Below are 15,262 nucleotides of genomic sequence, written 5' to 3'. Positions count from 1 at the left end.
GTGAATGAAATGGAGTGTTCGAGGAAGCCTCTCCATGGAGATATTCCTAAAAGAGAACACTGTATATTTGTTTCCCTGGCTGCCCATGGTGAGGTGCTGGGATGTCAGTACGTGGCGAGGCGCACTCTGGAGGCCTCATGGATAAAATCTAACTGTTACATTGGACGACAGAATAAATCTGCAATGGGGCAGTTGGAACACCCGGAGACAACATTATCTACATTTACAGGCAAAAGACCAGAGAGATGATCATGTACCGTGTACCGCTTCTACGCAACGCAAAAAACATAGCGTGATTGGCAAGGAAGACGAGGGTTGTCAATGACTGTCCTTGCCGCACAAAGATTTCATCCGGTAACCGGTACATAATGAAATTCAAAATACTTTGTAGTTAAGTATTGTCATAAAACATGATATATACGGTATGTATGCTGTATCCCTGTATACTGTATTTGTATAACCCCAAAAAGCTGTGTGAAAGCTCATATGCATTTTTAACTGGCCGCAACACTCACAAAAACTAATTGCCAAACCCTGCACACTGTGTGACACTTCAGTCGGTCGGGTTTGGCCGCATTGCTCGGTGTGCGGTGGGCTTAAGGAATGATGGTGTGGTCCTAACACAATTCTACAGATTTGTGGTGGAGGGCCCTCGCTGCTTCGGCTTTACTGTGAGGTACGCCGGCAGCTCGGCGGTCAGCCTTGCACAGGGTGGCGAAGGCTGTACACAAGTTGGTCTGGAACAGCCTACCTTCCACCACTGACATCTTCGCTTCCACATGCAGGGTGAGGGTCACTTGCATCAGGAAGGAGTTCACACATCCGTCACCCAGACTATTTGCCCCACTTCCATCAGGAAAGAGGCTGGGGAACATCAAAAGCAGGAAACGCGCATGAGGAATAGTTTCTTCCCTATAGCCATGAGACTGCTTTAACTCGGGGGATGCTCACAACAAAAAGGACAACAAAAAAGCACACAGCCAATATTGCATATGCACTCAATCATATTTTATACTGCTTATTGTCGGCGTCGGGCCAAAACCTTTTACCTCCAAAATAGTCACTGTTCAGGAGACCAAAAATGGCAAGTTTGTCCAACCATTAGTAAAAGCGAGCAAGCCATTTTCAACTCTTTACATTGGTCAATAATTTGTCAAAATAACATGCGCGCATGCGGATTGAGCAATAATATCGATTTTTGAAAAAATATGAAATTCATCAAAATGTGACTTATGAGGTTTTGACTCGACGCCAGCGCTGTTTTATTCGAAACAGTATTTTATAAATGTATGAGAATGTGTACACACAATTTAGCAGGTGTAGTTTATTTTTTTATATGAAATCTGTCCAACTACCTCTTATCTTGGCAGGCAACTGCACATAACTTAAGCTCCTATCCCACTGAGGGGTGAAAAATCGCCACTAATGGCTAAGGTAGAAAAATGCGGCTTGACGTCAGAATTTGTCATGGTTTGGAGTGTGTTGTGTGAAGTATGTGAGTGCGTAGTCCAGCTGTGGCTTGTCAGTTGCAAATCGTTGCCTAGCCGAGCTGCCAAGTCATGTGCAAGACAAATTGTGACATCACAATCCAACAAAAGCCAGAAAGGCACACTCAGATAGATTTTGAGGAGCAGATACGATTTATCTGCTGGAGGTAAAGGACAACGAAAAGGTCATCCACCGGTTTGGATAGTTTTGTCGGCCGATGGGGTGAATAGTTTCTGCGTCATCGTCACAAGTGCACACCTGCACACACTTCATCACTATCATCTCTTGTAGGTGCATTGATTCCGTAGTCAGACGTCTTGTGATGAGCAAATTTTGTCCCAGCCACCTGTGAGCGGACTGCACCTGCAGGACATCTCAGGCTGCGCAGACATCCACAGTAAACACCTCTGAGAACAACGTGACGCTGGACGCACTCGGCGCGGATGGTGAAAAGACGCACGGGAGACGCCACGGTCCCCATCAAAATGGATGACTAGCCTACATGCGAATGTCATTAGAAAACTCCAGAGATGAATGTGCGCACGGTAGGGAAGTTAAAGTGCACTGGTGTCTTGCTACATGAGAAGCCTCCATGTTCTCAATGAGGAGAGACAGAATTTACGCAACATGGCAGCTCTGTGTTGTAATGCATCAAGCCTACTGAGAGCAGCACTGTCACTACCACTCTTCATCATCAGCAGGAGCAAAACAACAGCCATGCATTGTCTTTTGGGCAAGAAAAATGTGTGTGTTTGCAAGTGTGCCTGAGCACAAGTGTGTACGTGCGCATGGCGGCGTTTGGGTTTATGAATGTATATATATACACGTGTCCGCCTCCGCTGCATCCATATTAAACAGTTTTGGAGGTGAATGTGCTTCCCTGGGTGTCATGAATATAAGAGAAAGCATCCATCTTCCTGAATACAATTTCACAGGTAGTGACAGTAAAACCCGACTCTGACTCTCGGACACACAGCAACACACGGCGCAGACGCACACGCGCAGGCAGGCAGGCGCACGCGCGCAAAATGGAGAAGGGAAAGATATGGACAGAAGCTGCCTGCCGTCTTCTGATTTTAGAACCGTGATAGCTCTCGCAGCAGCAGCAGCAGCAGCATCCCGTATTAAACCTATTATCTTGCTCAATGGCTAAATTCCAATAAAGGCAAGCCCCGCTGATTGATTCAAGTCAATTCAGCCCTTGCTGACCTCATTCATGCGACGGTTCCTGTGAAACGGACCTAATACCTGTTTCGCTCTCATCAGGCAGCAATATTACGGTCACTTTACAAATTCTGCTCCATGCTAAATGGGTGATTACCATTTCAGGGGTGAAAATGTCCCTCCAAGCACATAAATGCGAGGAAAAAACTTCATAGTTAATATACACAAACTTTCTTTTTTTATAATCTTAAGATATATGAATGCATTCAATTTTTTTGAAAAAGCACAGCACTTTTTTTCTCTTAAAATGGAAATAGCAATAAGAAATGTACATTCATGTGTCATCTTCTGTGAATTACCTATTAAGACATCTTTTACTGTGATTTTTCATTAATGATGTGAAAGTAGAATCGCAGGTGGGAATTACACCTGCGTTATAACTGTGCAAAATTAATTTAATTAACTAATGAAGGGGAATCCTTCATGACTTGATTTTTTTTTTATGCATTTCAGTATTTAACGCTGGGTTAATTATCTTAATCATGCACTTGATAATGAATTAATTTGGGCAATTAAATCCCAATTAAAGACTGACATATGTGATTATGTACTTACGGAGACAGAGGTTGCGTGTGCAGAGCGAAGGAAAAAAATGTATTATCGTCGAGGGGGTGAAAATGCAATAAAATACAGTCAAAGCTGTAAGGAATACAATGATGTAATTGATGGTTGAAGATAGCTGACTATGGCCACAACTCTTTAAATAAAGCATCCAAGTTCGAGTTCAAAAACAAAATATTGGATGAAATTGAAAATTAAAGGCATGAGAGGAAAACTTGTAACGATAGTAACTGGACATCATAGAATCACACAAGGACGGGGGAAAAAATGACTCCTGGCATTTTTACCACAATAAGACGCACTTTTCCTGCTCCTAAAACCCTGCACTTGTAACAAAACCTTAAGAAAGGACAATAATTCACGTCAGTCAAAAAAAAAAAAAAAAAAAAAAAAGAGTTATGTCATGTGTACTCACTGTTCTGGTTTTTGCCTGTTTGTTAAGCCGACTCACTTGTAAAATATGAATGTTGCTTCAGAGCAGTGCGGACGTTTTTACTACAGCACTTCTGTTTCAGTACTGTTGTTTTTCTATGTTGGTACACAACCGCTAGCCTGATCTTATGGACACACTGATGTGGTGTTTGTGTTGTTCTCCAGGTCGGTTTGGACTGTTTGGGGCCTCCGCATTCGCTCCAGTACACTCGGGAGTCGCCACATGCTTCGTGCACACGACTTGATGAAAAACATGAGTGACAAGATTCATGGCTATCAGAGCAGCTGATGAAAATGGCCTGGTGAGAGTAGGGGGGGGGGGGGGGGATTTAGGAGGGCGGCACACTTTTGAATTTCTGTTTTTTTTTTTCTATTTTTACAGCCTTATGTCTTCTAGGAAAAGACATATGACCGATCAAATATACATAAAATCTTTTAAAGAAATTAAGGTCCGTTCAAATTTTCTTAGTCCTCCCACCCTCCAAATGTGGTAACATTTATACTTTTTAGTATTAGATTAGATTTGTACTCTTTTACAGACAGATGTTCTTGTATTATTTAGAATATTTACATTATAGTCAATCAATCAATCACATTTTATTTATATAGCACTTTTCATACATCAAAATGCAACTCAAAGTGCAAAGTAAAATGCATAAATGTAATGCAAATTATTCGGCATACAAAAAGAAGATACAAACCTAAATTGCACAACTACAAAAAGACAGAAAGATGACGGCCTTTATATTTCCTTAGTTTCCTGTTGTTGATGTTATATCCCAGTTCAGCTCGACGCAGACATGATTGCATCACGCTTGACTTTACAGGCACCTGGGGGACTGAATGAGGCCGCTCGCCCTGAGACTGCGGCACTTGGGCCGACGTGAAAGCATAAAACAGCATCTTTCACTTTGAGCTCTCAGAGCGAGGTCGGCCGATTGCAACCACAGGCATCTGGACATGAAATATAACATTCAGGACATGTCCCTCCGTTATGTTGGCAGAAATATTAAGTAATAAAAATTTTTTTTTAAAAAGTGTAATTTTAGGTATAAAATATCTTTTCATTAACTGCATGTATGTATTTTTGCAGTTGGGATCCTAAATTAGTAATTGCAAAACAACATGTATGATGTAAAATGTGTTTTAATACACACTAGGTGTGCAAAGAAAGACAAAAAAAAACTGAGCCAACATAATGTTTCAGATGTGATGTGGCACGCGTCACGTCACCTGTGTAGCCGCCGCCTGATTCGGCTCTTCAGCCAGGGGGCAAGCAGCTCTGGGGACAGAGCGAGGAAATGGCTGCTGTGGTTGTTTGAGATGAGGTTAGCAGAGCGGCGGGCTGGCTGGATAGATGCTGCTGTGGCCCAGATTTTCACCAATCCCCATTTGTCCACTCTTCTACTGGTTTCACTCAGAATATTACTTTGTTTTTATGGTGTTTGCTCAGGGCAAGAAAAAAAAAAAAAAAACAGATGCAATTCCCATGTCCGGCATTCTGGCTAAAGACAAGGCTGACGATGTGTTTTTTTTCCACAAAAGATGTCCGATATTTAATCCATCAACTATCATCTGACAGTGTTGCTTCAACAAAGCAAACTTCTCGTAAAACCCCAAATAGAAATAACATAACAAATAACCCCAAACAGAAATAAATTGAGCATGCTAAAGTGTCCTGTGAAATTCTTAATAAAAACATACTAATTAAAACACACAAAAGAATGAAAAACCTTTCAAATTTACATGAGTTCAGACACACAACTTGGATCAGAGGTAATAGAATTGAAAGTGCAGCCATCATTTAGGGTCTTTCTGACCTGCTGCTTGGAGGGAGGCCACAGATTCTGAGATGCATCTCAATAGCCCAAAAAATATTTTCCAACAATGGTAATATTATTAGTCATTAGCGTGTTGTCAAATTGATCTGTGTCATTATTTCAGCATTCTACATTTGCCAATGTAGTCTCTGATGCTTTTGCCAACATGAATAACAGTAAAAGCAGCAAGTCCAAGCAACATTAGAGATGACTGTGATTTCCTGTCAGCAACGCAAATACAAGAAGAAGGCATCGCTTTTGGACAACAATTTGGGCTTCGCTCAGATGGGAGTCTTGCAAAAAAAAAAAAAAGAGGCATCTTGCAGAAAATAAGACTAGGTGAAGCCCTCCTTGTTCGGTGTTTCTTTTAAGCGAAAACTTAAAAGCATGCGGAGATGAGGAAAAGGGGGATATTTTTTTTTAATATTGTCATTTCTGTGAGCATTACATTTTGCAAATGGTGAAATCAGTGTCAAATACAGTTCGAGGGCACTAAGATTGCACATGTGCAGGCAAAATAGGGGCATAAACCTGAAGCATTACCATTATTATAAACAACATTTCCTATATTTCCTTCTTTCTCTTGGATGAGCAATTTCAATGGCTCGCCCTCCATGCCAGAAGCACTGGTGAACATAAAAGACAACACAAGCTTTTGCAGTCTGTGTTGCCTTCTTTGTTTTCTGGATTTAAGAACACCATAAAGCCCTGCTTCTGTTCATGTTAAATGAAGTGTACAGCAACCGTACAAGTGCATGTGCATGTGTGTGTGCGTACACGAGACTGAAAAGAGAAAGGGATTCAAGATCCATAAAGAAGGGAGAAGACATTGATGCTCAATATGCTTGTTTTGGTCAAGTGACTTGGTGCAGGCAGCATAATGTGAAATAATTTTTGAGGTTTATGGCAGCAGGATAAAACAATGGGAGAGGGGGAATACACACACATATAAAATGGAAAGAATTACACTTTATTGTTATTTCAATTTGAACTCAAATCAGTTCACTGGTGTTGTTAAGGCTTAATAATGCACCTGGTTATTTTACTTTTGACCAAATCACATTGGCATTCATGGGATCATAAATAGTTCCCTTAAAAAAAGATAAAGATAAATTATGGTTGTTTGGGCAGTGTTGCTACAAAAGTGCCTTTTCTTCTTTCTAAAAATGTCAGGGGGATGTCATAGTTAAGACTGAGTAGATGGGTTATCTTCATGTCAAGCAATATAAATTCATCTCATATTCATCAGAGTGGTTGTTCTCTGCGGGGGGCTCATGGCGCTACCTCACTCTTTTCTCTTTGATTTGGCTCATTTGAGCAGTGCGGTCCCCAGCAGCTTGTTAGAACTGCCACCTCGGTGACTCTGCCCCCTGGATGGGGAGGGGGAGGGGTAGGGGGCGGGGGCGGGGGGGGAGGCGGTCAGAGATGGAAAGGGGTGCTCAGAGGGGTGTGTAGGATGATAGGCTCGGGAGGCCTACCCCACAGTGCTTTTGCAAGTCATGGGCGAGAGAGCAAGGGTTAGTAAGGCGGAACAAAAGTGAACAAGACACACACACACCATCTACTGGCGAGGCGTGGTACTGCAGTGTTCAGAAAGGAGAAAACTCTCCCATCATTACACAGGTAGGGACAATGTGGACAAATGGACGTTGAAAATAGTCCAATAATTGCGAAACAATTAACTAGCACACACTTGATCAGGTTTGGTTTACTGCGGTTGATATCAATTTCAAACAATTTTCAACCTCTCCAAACAGATGATACAAGACAACAGATGCATAGAAATGAATTGACTAAATATCAAACCATCCAAAGGAGGAGATACAGTAATGCCTCGACTCTTCGCAAGTCGAGTTTCTCGGCCTCAGTGCATCACGGGTTTTCAAAAAGTATTCATCAAAAAAAAAAAAAAGAAAAATCACAGCCTTATTGCAGAAAGACACACTGTTTCAAATGGATGAGTTGACTCGGAAGCTTTGTACATACTCATAAAAAGGCGCGTGTTTCCCAGCGCGAGATCGACCAACGACAGCACAAGTGGATTCATTCCGTGAGCTGGTTGGCTGCGCATCATCGCAGCCTCTCGCCAGTCTCGTCCACGCTAACAAACAAACAGCACGTTCTGTTAGGAAACTCAACGTTATTCAAATGTGCCGTTCGGTTAGTCAGTCAAGCTGAACAAGCGGATAATAAACAGCTGTGTTCACAAGTTGTGAGCAGAGCGCGCTCAGCCGCCCGGCAAGCACGACGCGCTCAACACAAGGACGACGAAACATCGGAAAATAAAATGCTGAAGCCATGCTTACTTCCGGCGACCGTACTTCGTTTTAAAAGAAGAAGAAGGAGGCAACGAAGAACAAGCGGCAACAACAGCAGCAGAAGTAGTGACACTTGCGCTTTGCACAAGGACGGCAAATGTTTAGAAGTGCATTACACCAGGAATGTACCTTTGTATGAAATGAACCACGGCATTCTGGTTCAGGTAAGTCAATTTTATGATAAAAATGAAAACTTTAACGTAGTTATTAGCGAACATTCCGTCGTAATCGTCCGCTGCAGTGCTTGAAGCTCACGTTCCTCTCACAGCCTGCAGCTTGCTATTTATTCTTCATTTTGCATTTTTAAAGATAATTTGTTGTATAACAAGTATTTAGAAGGGTCGCAATTATGTCGGGGAGTTCGCAACGGCGTAACAGAGGCGTAAATCTCACCAAAATAAAACTTTAAAATAAACATAATATAAAATTTAAATAATAATAAGTCAACCTCTAGTTTGCGGTTTTTCACCTATCGCGGGGGGTTCTGGTCCCCATTAACCGGGATAAACAAGGGATTACTGTATTGCAAAAGGAAGCTGGTCCTGTTTTATTATTAGTGACAGGCTGCAAAAATGATCCCTTTGGGTCAAAGGGACAAGAGCCATAACTTCCCAAATTACCTATAATGGCTCACACATGTAGCCAGGGCTTCAATTTTGCCTCAATAAATTTTAAAAGCTCAAATGCACATATATAAAAAAAAGATGGACAAGAGCATGTTGCACATTAGACATGTACCTACTCAACACAGACTACATAAGAGAAAAAGAATTCATACAAAACAGAATTATTGTTCTTCAACCTTTTCCATTTGCCAAGGTCGTGTTCATTTATCACAGCAGGATGTGCTCTGAAGACTGGACAAAGGCTTGAATATATAATCAAAGCTGTTGTAGAAAATGCATAGTGTGAGGCTATGAGGTGCACATTGCATCCAACATGGGTCTGATGGGATGTCCAGACGCGCTATAACCTTGGCGAGAAAGGGGGCGAAGGAGGGGGGTGCGGGGTGGAGGCGAATGAGTTAAACGTAGAAGGACAATGACGCATACTACTGCACACAAAACTAAAACCAACGCGATAACAACAGTGAAACACATGACTGTATGGTTTTTAGTTTACCAATAAACCGTAATATCATTTCACACACATTTCAATTACACATACTACCGTTTTAAGCAAAAATAGATGCGCTGTGTGTGGCCCCTTTAAGGGGTGAAGCGAGAAAAAGAGAATGAGGGAGCATTAGCGTGTGGCTATATGACACAAACTAATAAGGTGGACCCCCAATTCCTGCAGTGGAGGGACAATGGGAATTCGCCATGGAATCCGGGTATCACCAACTTCAGCCCTTGAATAGACGACAGAGTCCCCTACACTCCCGACGTCGGTCTGTAGCCTCAAGCAGGAATGGCTAACACCTGGATTACATTACTTGAGTTGTCCAGAAGTTGTTTCAATAGGCTGAATATACCCAACTTGTTTATATAAGTAAGAGCCTTGTGAACACTGTCAGCTCAAATTTCAGTTTCAAATCATATTCCTCTAACTACACCTTTCACTTCACTTAAAAAAGGCAGTGATCTGTTTGTGTACGTCTCTAGTAGACTGATGGAAAATAAAATATTTGATTGACTTTTGGTTCCGATGATCACATGCGTCTGTTTGTCGGGCAAATTCAATTTCAATTGGAAAACATTTCAAATTTAATGGAATTCCACCATTATAAAACATCACTGTTGTGTTAGTTATTTGAATTACATTTTGGCAGGTATTGCATACATGAAAATCAAATTAGGTTCTTCTGTTCACAATTTTTAATGTCCAAAATTCGCAGGGTTTCCCAGTTTTCTATTTTGGTGTTAAAAATCAAATTACATTTGTTACAATACTTTCAGTGTGAGTATATGTCATTTTTTAGTCAATATTGCAATCATACTGACAACCAGAATAATTTTGATCACTATAACCGTAATTTGAAATGTTCTGTTTCATTCGGAACACACAAGGCTTGCAAGCACAAACATACCCACACACTACAGGGATGCTCTATTATTCCCACCTTATGTAAAAAGGTTTGAATAAAGCTTTAACAAAAATAATACTTGGCATTGAAAAGACATAGATGATTAAGGGGAGGCCAATATATTAATTTTGAAAGGAATGCAAGCACGGGGTCTCTGATGGTACACTCGCCTGACTTGTGTGCAGGCAGCGTGGGATCGGTTCCCGCTCAATGACGGTGTCCTGCGACTGGCTGGTGACCAGTTCGGGGTGTAGTCCCCCTTTGCCTGAAGTAATCTGGGATAGGCTCCGGTCCCTTCCCGCGACCCTGTACAGCATGAGCGGTGCTGAAGATGACACATGAATGCAAGCACATTCACTACCCAAAAGAGAAAACGTTTGTAGAGGTGTGTTACATTGAAAAAGTTGCCAGTCACCAAGGTCGAGAAATTGCACCATAATTGCAATTTCTTTTTTTGACTATACATGCAGATGTGCTTGTCTGTGATCATCCTATGATTAGCAGGTCTAATTTAAAGCTCCTTTAACCATTTAACAATGAATGCCTGTGAAGAGTAGCAAAAATCTATCCTAAGGTATACTACAAGGAAAATTATAAATTCATATTTTCTGGGTAAAATAAGTAAACTTGTATTATTACAGTGACATTAAACCACTAAAGGTATATTGATCTTTTTTTTGTTAGTTTTTTTTTTTTTCAAAAGGTTGACTTAAAGCACTTGTCAAAAAGTAGTACAGTAGCGAAGCACAGATTCTTAAGTGGCTCGTTTTACCTGTTTAAAGTGGTAAAAATCATGAAAGATGTCCAAGAAGTAACGTAACAATGAACATGTATGACCTCCATGATGGTGCTGATCTCCAGTCGCATCAATAGGAAGCAAGGAGGAAGGCTGAGCTTCCTAAGGTCAGCAGCCAGCCACAACATGACTGCTAGTAGGCAGCTTTGTGGAGCTGGAGTTAATAGGGGTTTCAAACAACTCCGGGCGAGGGGAGATAGGCAACTAAATTACAACATTGTTTTTCCCCCAATGAATCTGAATAACTTTTTCATTAGCTCTGTCACAGAGATCAGCAGTTATCAGTAGCTCTGGAGGGAATGCCGAAAGGGGAGGAGGACAATCACTGATTCTTTCACCATCTAATTTCCGACCGTTCATTTCGAAACAAAATTAATTTCCTTGGCTATCTGATAAATCAGAAACATGTGATTGTAGTTGGTTGCCAATCCAGGCAGTCACAATGAGAACACTCTGGTTGAGTCCGACAGAACGAATGGCACCATGCAGCCTTTGCACGGGATCTCCCCCTTCAGCTGCAACATTACAATCACACATTCAAACAATGCCTTAAGTGCCTGCTTTACCAGAATAATAGACATTGAACAATAGTCAGGGAGCTACAGTGTGCTGCCACACTCAAGTGTAAAAGTCATGCATGGCGTTCAGCATGTGCGTCCACTTCATGTTTCTTGAAAAATACCAAAAATTCCAAATAGTCTTCACTTTTAATAACATTGATATATCGCAGGGATTTTTTGTTACCAATCCTCTTTTAAAATAGATTGAAAAGTAGTGGAACTTTTTTTTTTTTACTGGCTTTTTTTTACTGATTTAAAAACTAGTTATTCATATACACATATTGTGTATATGTGATAATATAAGGCGATCAAACATTTATATGGGTTCACGGTCATAATGGCCCTTCAAGGGAAGCCAGAAGCCATAACTAACTACAATGTGGCCCGTAACAGAAATGAGTTTGACAGCCCTGATCTAGATGATGACTACATAAAATATACATAAATAATAATTGAAGCTTACTGTTCTCCAGTCAGTAACATCACACATGCTAAAGTGTAGGAAAGGAAAGGAAAGGAAAGGAAAGGACAAATATTAAACAGTACCTGCTTACATGAAATAACATCTGATTTAAAAAATAGATAAGCGTCAGCAGGCATTTCATGTGGTGGTGGTGGCGGCGCTTCGTCAATAAAATGAAGCGGAACATCACTTCGTCTGTCTTCAGTGTCATTCATGAAATCAGACGACACAACATCTGACCATATACAGACACATGTATCCTCTTAATATGCAACATTTCCTCTTACCGCTACAACTTTGGGTTTAGTGGAGTTGATACAGTCGGCCAATAAAGAAAATGGCACAGTATGTACTAAATGTTGGTCCAAACTTCTGAGGATCTCTGGGAACTGCAATAGAAGGATTAAACATGGGATCCTTGTCACCGTGTTCCTCAAGCCTGGCAAGAAAGTGCCACTAAAATATAAGGCTCCTACGGAAGTGCCTAAAGAAGACGAGCTAACGACTCATCCTGAAGTATCTGAAGAAGGGGAGAAGGAGCCACCAGAGAAGATATAACGTTTCTGTTTTGCTGTACAGTTATATATTCGATCTTTCAACGGACTGCACAGCGAAATGTGAGGAGCATGTTTTGACCAGCTCCATATGTGCAATACCTGGAAATAGTGTCCGTTGTAAGTTGGCACTATATGCAGTAAATAAAGTTGACCTGCCTGACTTTGTCAAATAGCCCCGCCCTACCCTCCAAAAAAAAAAAAAGCATCTTTATCAATGGCTAGCAGAACGACAACACAAGTCTACGAGTCTACTTGCTTACTCGATTATAGCAATACCATTCAAGTGTCCATATGATGCATATCGTCACTGTCCTGTAAAAAACACTCATGTCCAATTTTGGACAATGTTCACGTTAATGCGATGTCTGTAACGCGGAAACACCGTTCATGTAAAAATAAGAAAATTGAAAAAAATGGACTTAAGTGTTTTTCACAGGACAGCGACGATATGCTACATTATACATGCAGCATCTTTTCAGTTTCAATGCATGTTTTCTACATGACCTCCGTCAACACAGACAACACGAGGGGTTTTGAAGATCAGCCATATGCTAAAATGCCTCAGGCAATCTTAACAGGGTGATAGAGCATCAAGAGTAGCAGTGTACACCCAGGGAGGTGAGGAAGCAAACCCACCCCATACACTGAACTACGCCTAAGCTCTCGGTACACTCCTTTGGTGAAACCTTCAGCGCTTGTGGGGCCAGCGTCGAGTGGGTAGGAAGGGTTAAATAACGGTGTTGTAAAACATTTAACTGCGGCCGAGAGAGTAGTGGTCCCCAACCTTTTTTGGGTCAGGGACCGGTTTAGACAATTACATGCTTTTCGCGGACCGGAAACCAATCGCCGACCGGGAGGGGGAAGAGGATGAGGCGGTTCCGGCGGGCTATAAAAATCGTCTTTACATTGCTTTTAAATTGCCAGTTTCAAATCACTGGTACTTAACAAAAGATAATTCTAAGGTAATTTAACATTTTATTACCATACAACATTTTCCTTTCCATTCATTTCAATTTTTTTTTCAACAGTACAACAAATGTAACAATATCTAAAAAAAATAAAATAAAAAAAAAAAATTAAAAAAAGTTTCTTTGGTCTGTCTCTCTCTGGCCCGGTACAAAATGGGCCATGGTCTTGTAACAGGCATACACACAGTGCCTGATCTCTTTGCACCACCTCATTGATTTTGAGACCCAGAGACAATGGCTACGTTTACATGCACAAATGCATCTCTTCACTGAAATACTGGAGTTTGTTCTCGCAACTTGACCAAACTCTGTGGAGTCCTGGCTTACATGCACTTTGTGCAATTCGATCGTTCAGGAAAACTGTCTGCCAACGCTACTCTAGGTCAGGGGTGCCCACACTTTTTCAGCTTGTGAGCTACTTAAAATATGGTCCGAAAATGCTGCTCTACATTCCCTCATTCAGCCGGCCAGCAAGCGCCCCAGGCAGACGCAAGTGATGCACCGGTCAACTGGACGTCCCATAGTCATCCCCACCACAACCACACCAAGCAGCCAACGCAACAAGCGCTGTCGGAGGGCACCTGGCCTCGTGTCGGTGTTCAGGTAGACAGCTCCTCCACCCTGCGGGTCATTCAGCAGTGCCAGGTAAACTGCAAGCATGGGCCCGAGTGCTAAGGCTGAAACGGGTCCTCGAATAATTCGAGTACCTTGGTTCAAAAAAATGCCCGACGCATTTTTTTCTGCCTCGAGTACCCACTTATTTACATGTAAACTGTCGTGACGAAGAGGTCCAGCTATCCACAACAACAATTGTTCATGCTATACATGACAGTAACATTTCACCAACGCGATAAGAAGGCCAACTTCAAAATAAATCTTGGTTACCAAATAATATCTGAAAATCAATGCCAAGGTCCGATTTTATTTTGAAGTTGTTCTTGGCAGCGTGTTGCGGCGTAACGGCTGACTCGTTTTCCAGACTGTTTGGGAGATCGTTAATTGCCATCACAAACTGTAGCTTCAGGCGACATCAATACAACATTATCATGAAATAATATTCAATCGCTAAATACGGGCGCTAAAAAAAAAGATTTAATTAAGCTGACACTGTATTACGGCTCCATTACTCCTCCAAAAAAATCCCGATATCCTCCGACAACTCACGACACCGTCACATGTATATTTTCTGATGCATATTATTGGCTAAAATACAGAGAACTGGATTAAAAAAAAAATGGCGTATGTGCTCTCCGGCTTTAATGGTAAAAACGCGGTTATGCGCTCCCTTCCTTAATGGGTTAAATCATAACTTTTTTCAGCTGATACGGCATACATCCCATCCAGCTTTGCTCAAGTTAGGCTCAGCCATTTTTCCATCTCAGAGTCGGCTCATATGCTCAACTAAAATGTACGTACAAGAGGAATTTGCTTTCTAATTGAATAGTCTGTGTGCTATGTCAACATTTTACCATGTGGTTTCAATGTATTTAATATAATAGGTCAGTTTTCTTCAGTGCATGTAAACGTACCTGGTGTGCCCCCAAAGGGCAGGTTATTACAGGGCACCTTCAATGAAATTACACCTGCATTGAAAAGTTTACAGGTAAATCAGTGAGACATGCTGGATAAATAAGATTAATTTAGTCCTTTTAGGCACATGCATTAGTGCGCAGGTGCTTGCGCAGTCACAGCCATTTCATATGACATACACCTGCTTTCTTGAGTTTCAAATATACATTTTTCCAAATTATTTGACTTATGTAGCATTTTCTATTTCTGGTCAAAAGTGACAGCTCAGGAATAAAGCGCACGTGATGCCTCTCAGATTTTTATTAAACCCAGACAGTATAATAGGTTCTCCTCCAAACCTGGTGAACGATGCAAATAATTTAAACGTAAAAATAGTTCATAACAGGGGTGGCCAAGCACTCAAATGCAGAGCCACAATTTTGACTGTTACCGCAAAGAGCCACAGTATACACATACACTCGGTACCTTGATTGTCGAATTTAATCCGTTCCAAATTCATTGGAATCACTCAAAACCCAC

The 15,262-nt window shown here is 41.4% G+C and overlaps 1 protein-coding gene across 1 annotated transcript in view; it reads right to left on the bottom strand.

Annotated features, from left to right (window-relative positions):
- zfhx3b (zinc finger homeobox 3b) overlaps positions 1–15,262 on the bottom strand; it is a 402,832-nt gene that overhangs the window by 353,803 nt on the left and 33,767 nt on the right. The window lies entirely within an intron of this gene.

Source organism: Filicampus tigris, chromosome 3, assembly GCF_054856515.1.
Source record: "Filicampus tigris isolate MCC_2025a chromosome 3, RoL_Ftig_1.0, whole genome shotgun sequence".
Lineage (NCBI taxonomy): Eukaryota > Metazoa > Chordata > Actinopteri > Syngnathiformes > Syngnathidae > Filicampus > Filicampus tigris.
This window is presented reverse-complemented; position numbering and strand designations above follow the sequence as displayed.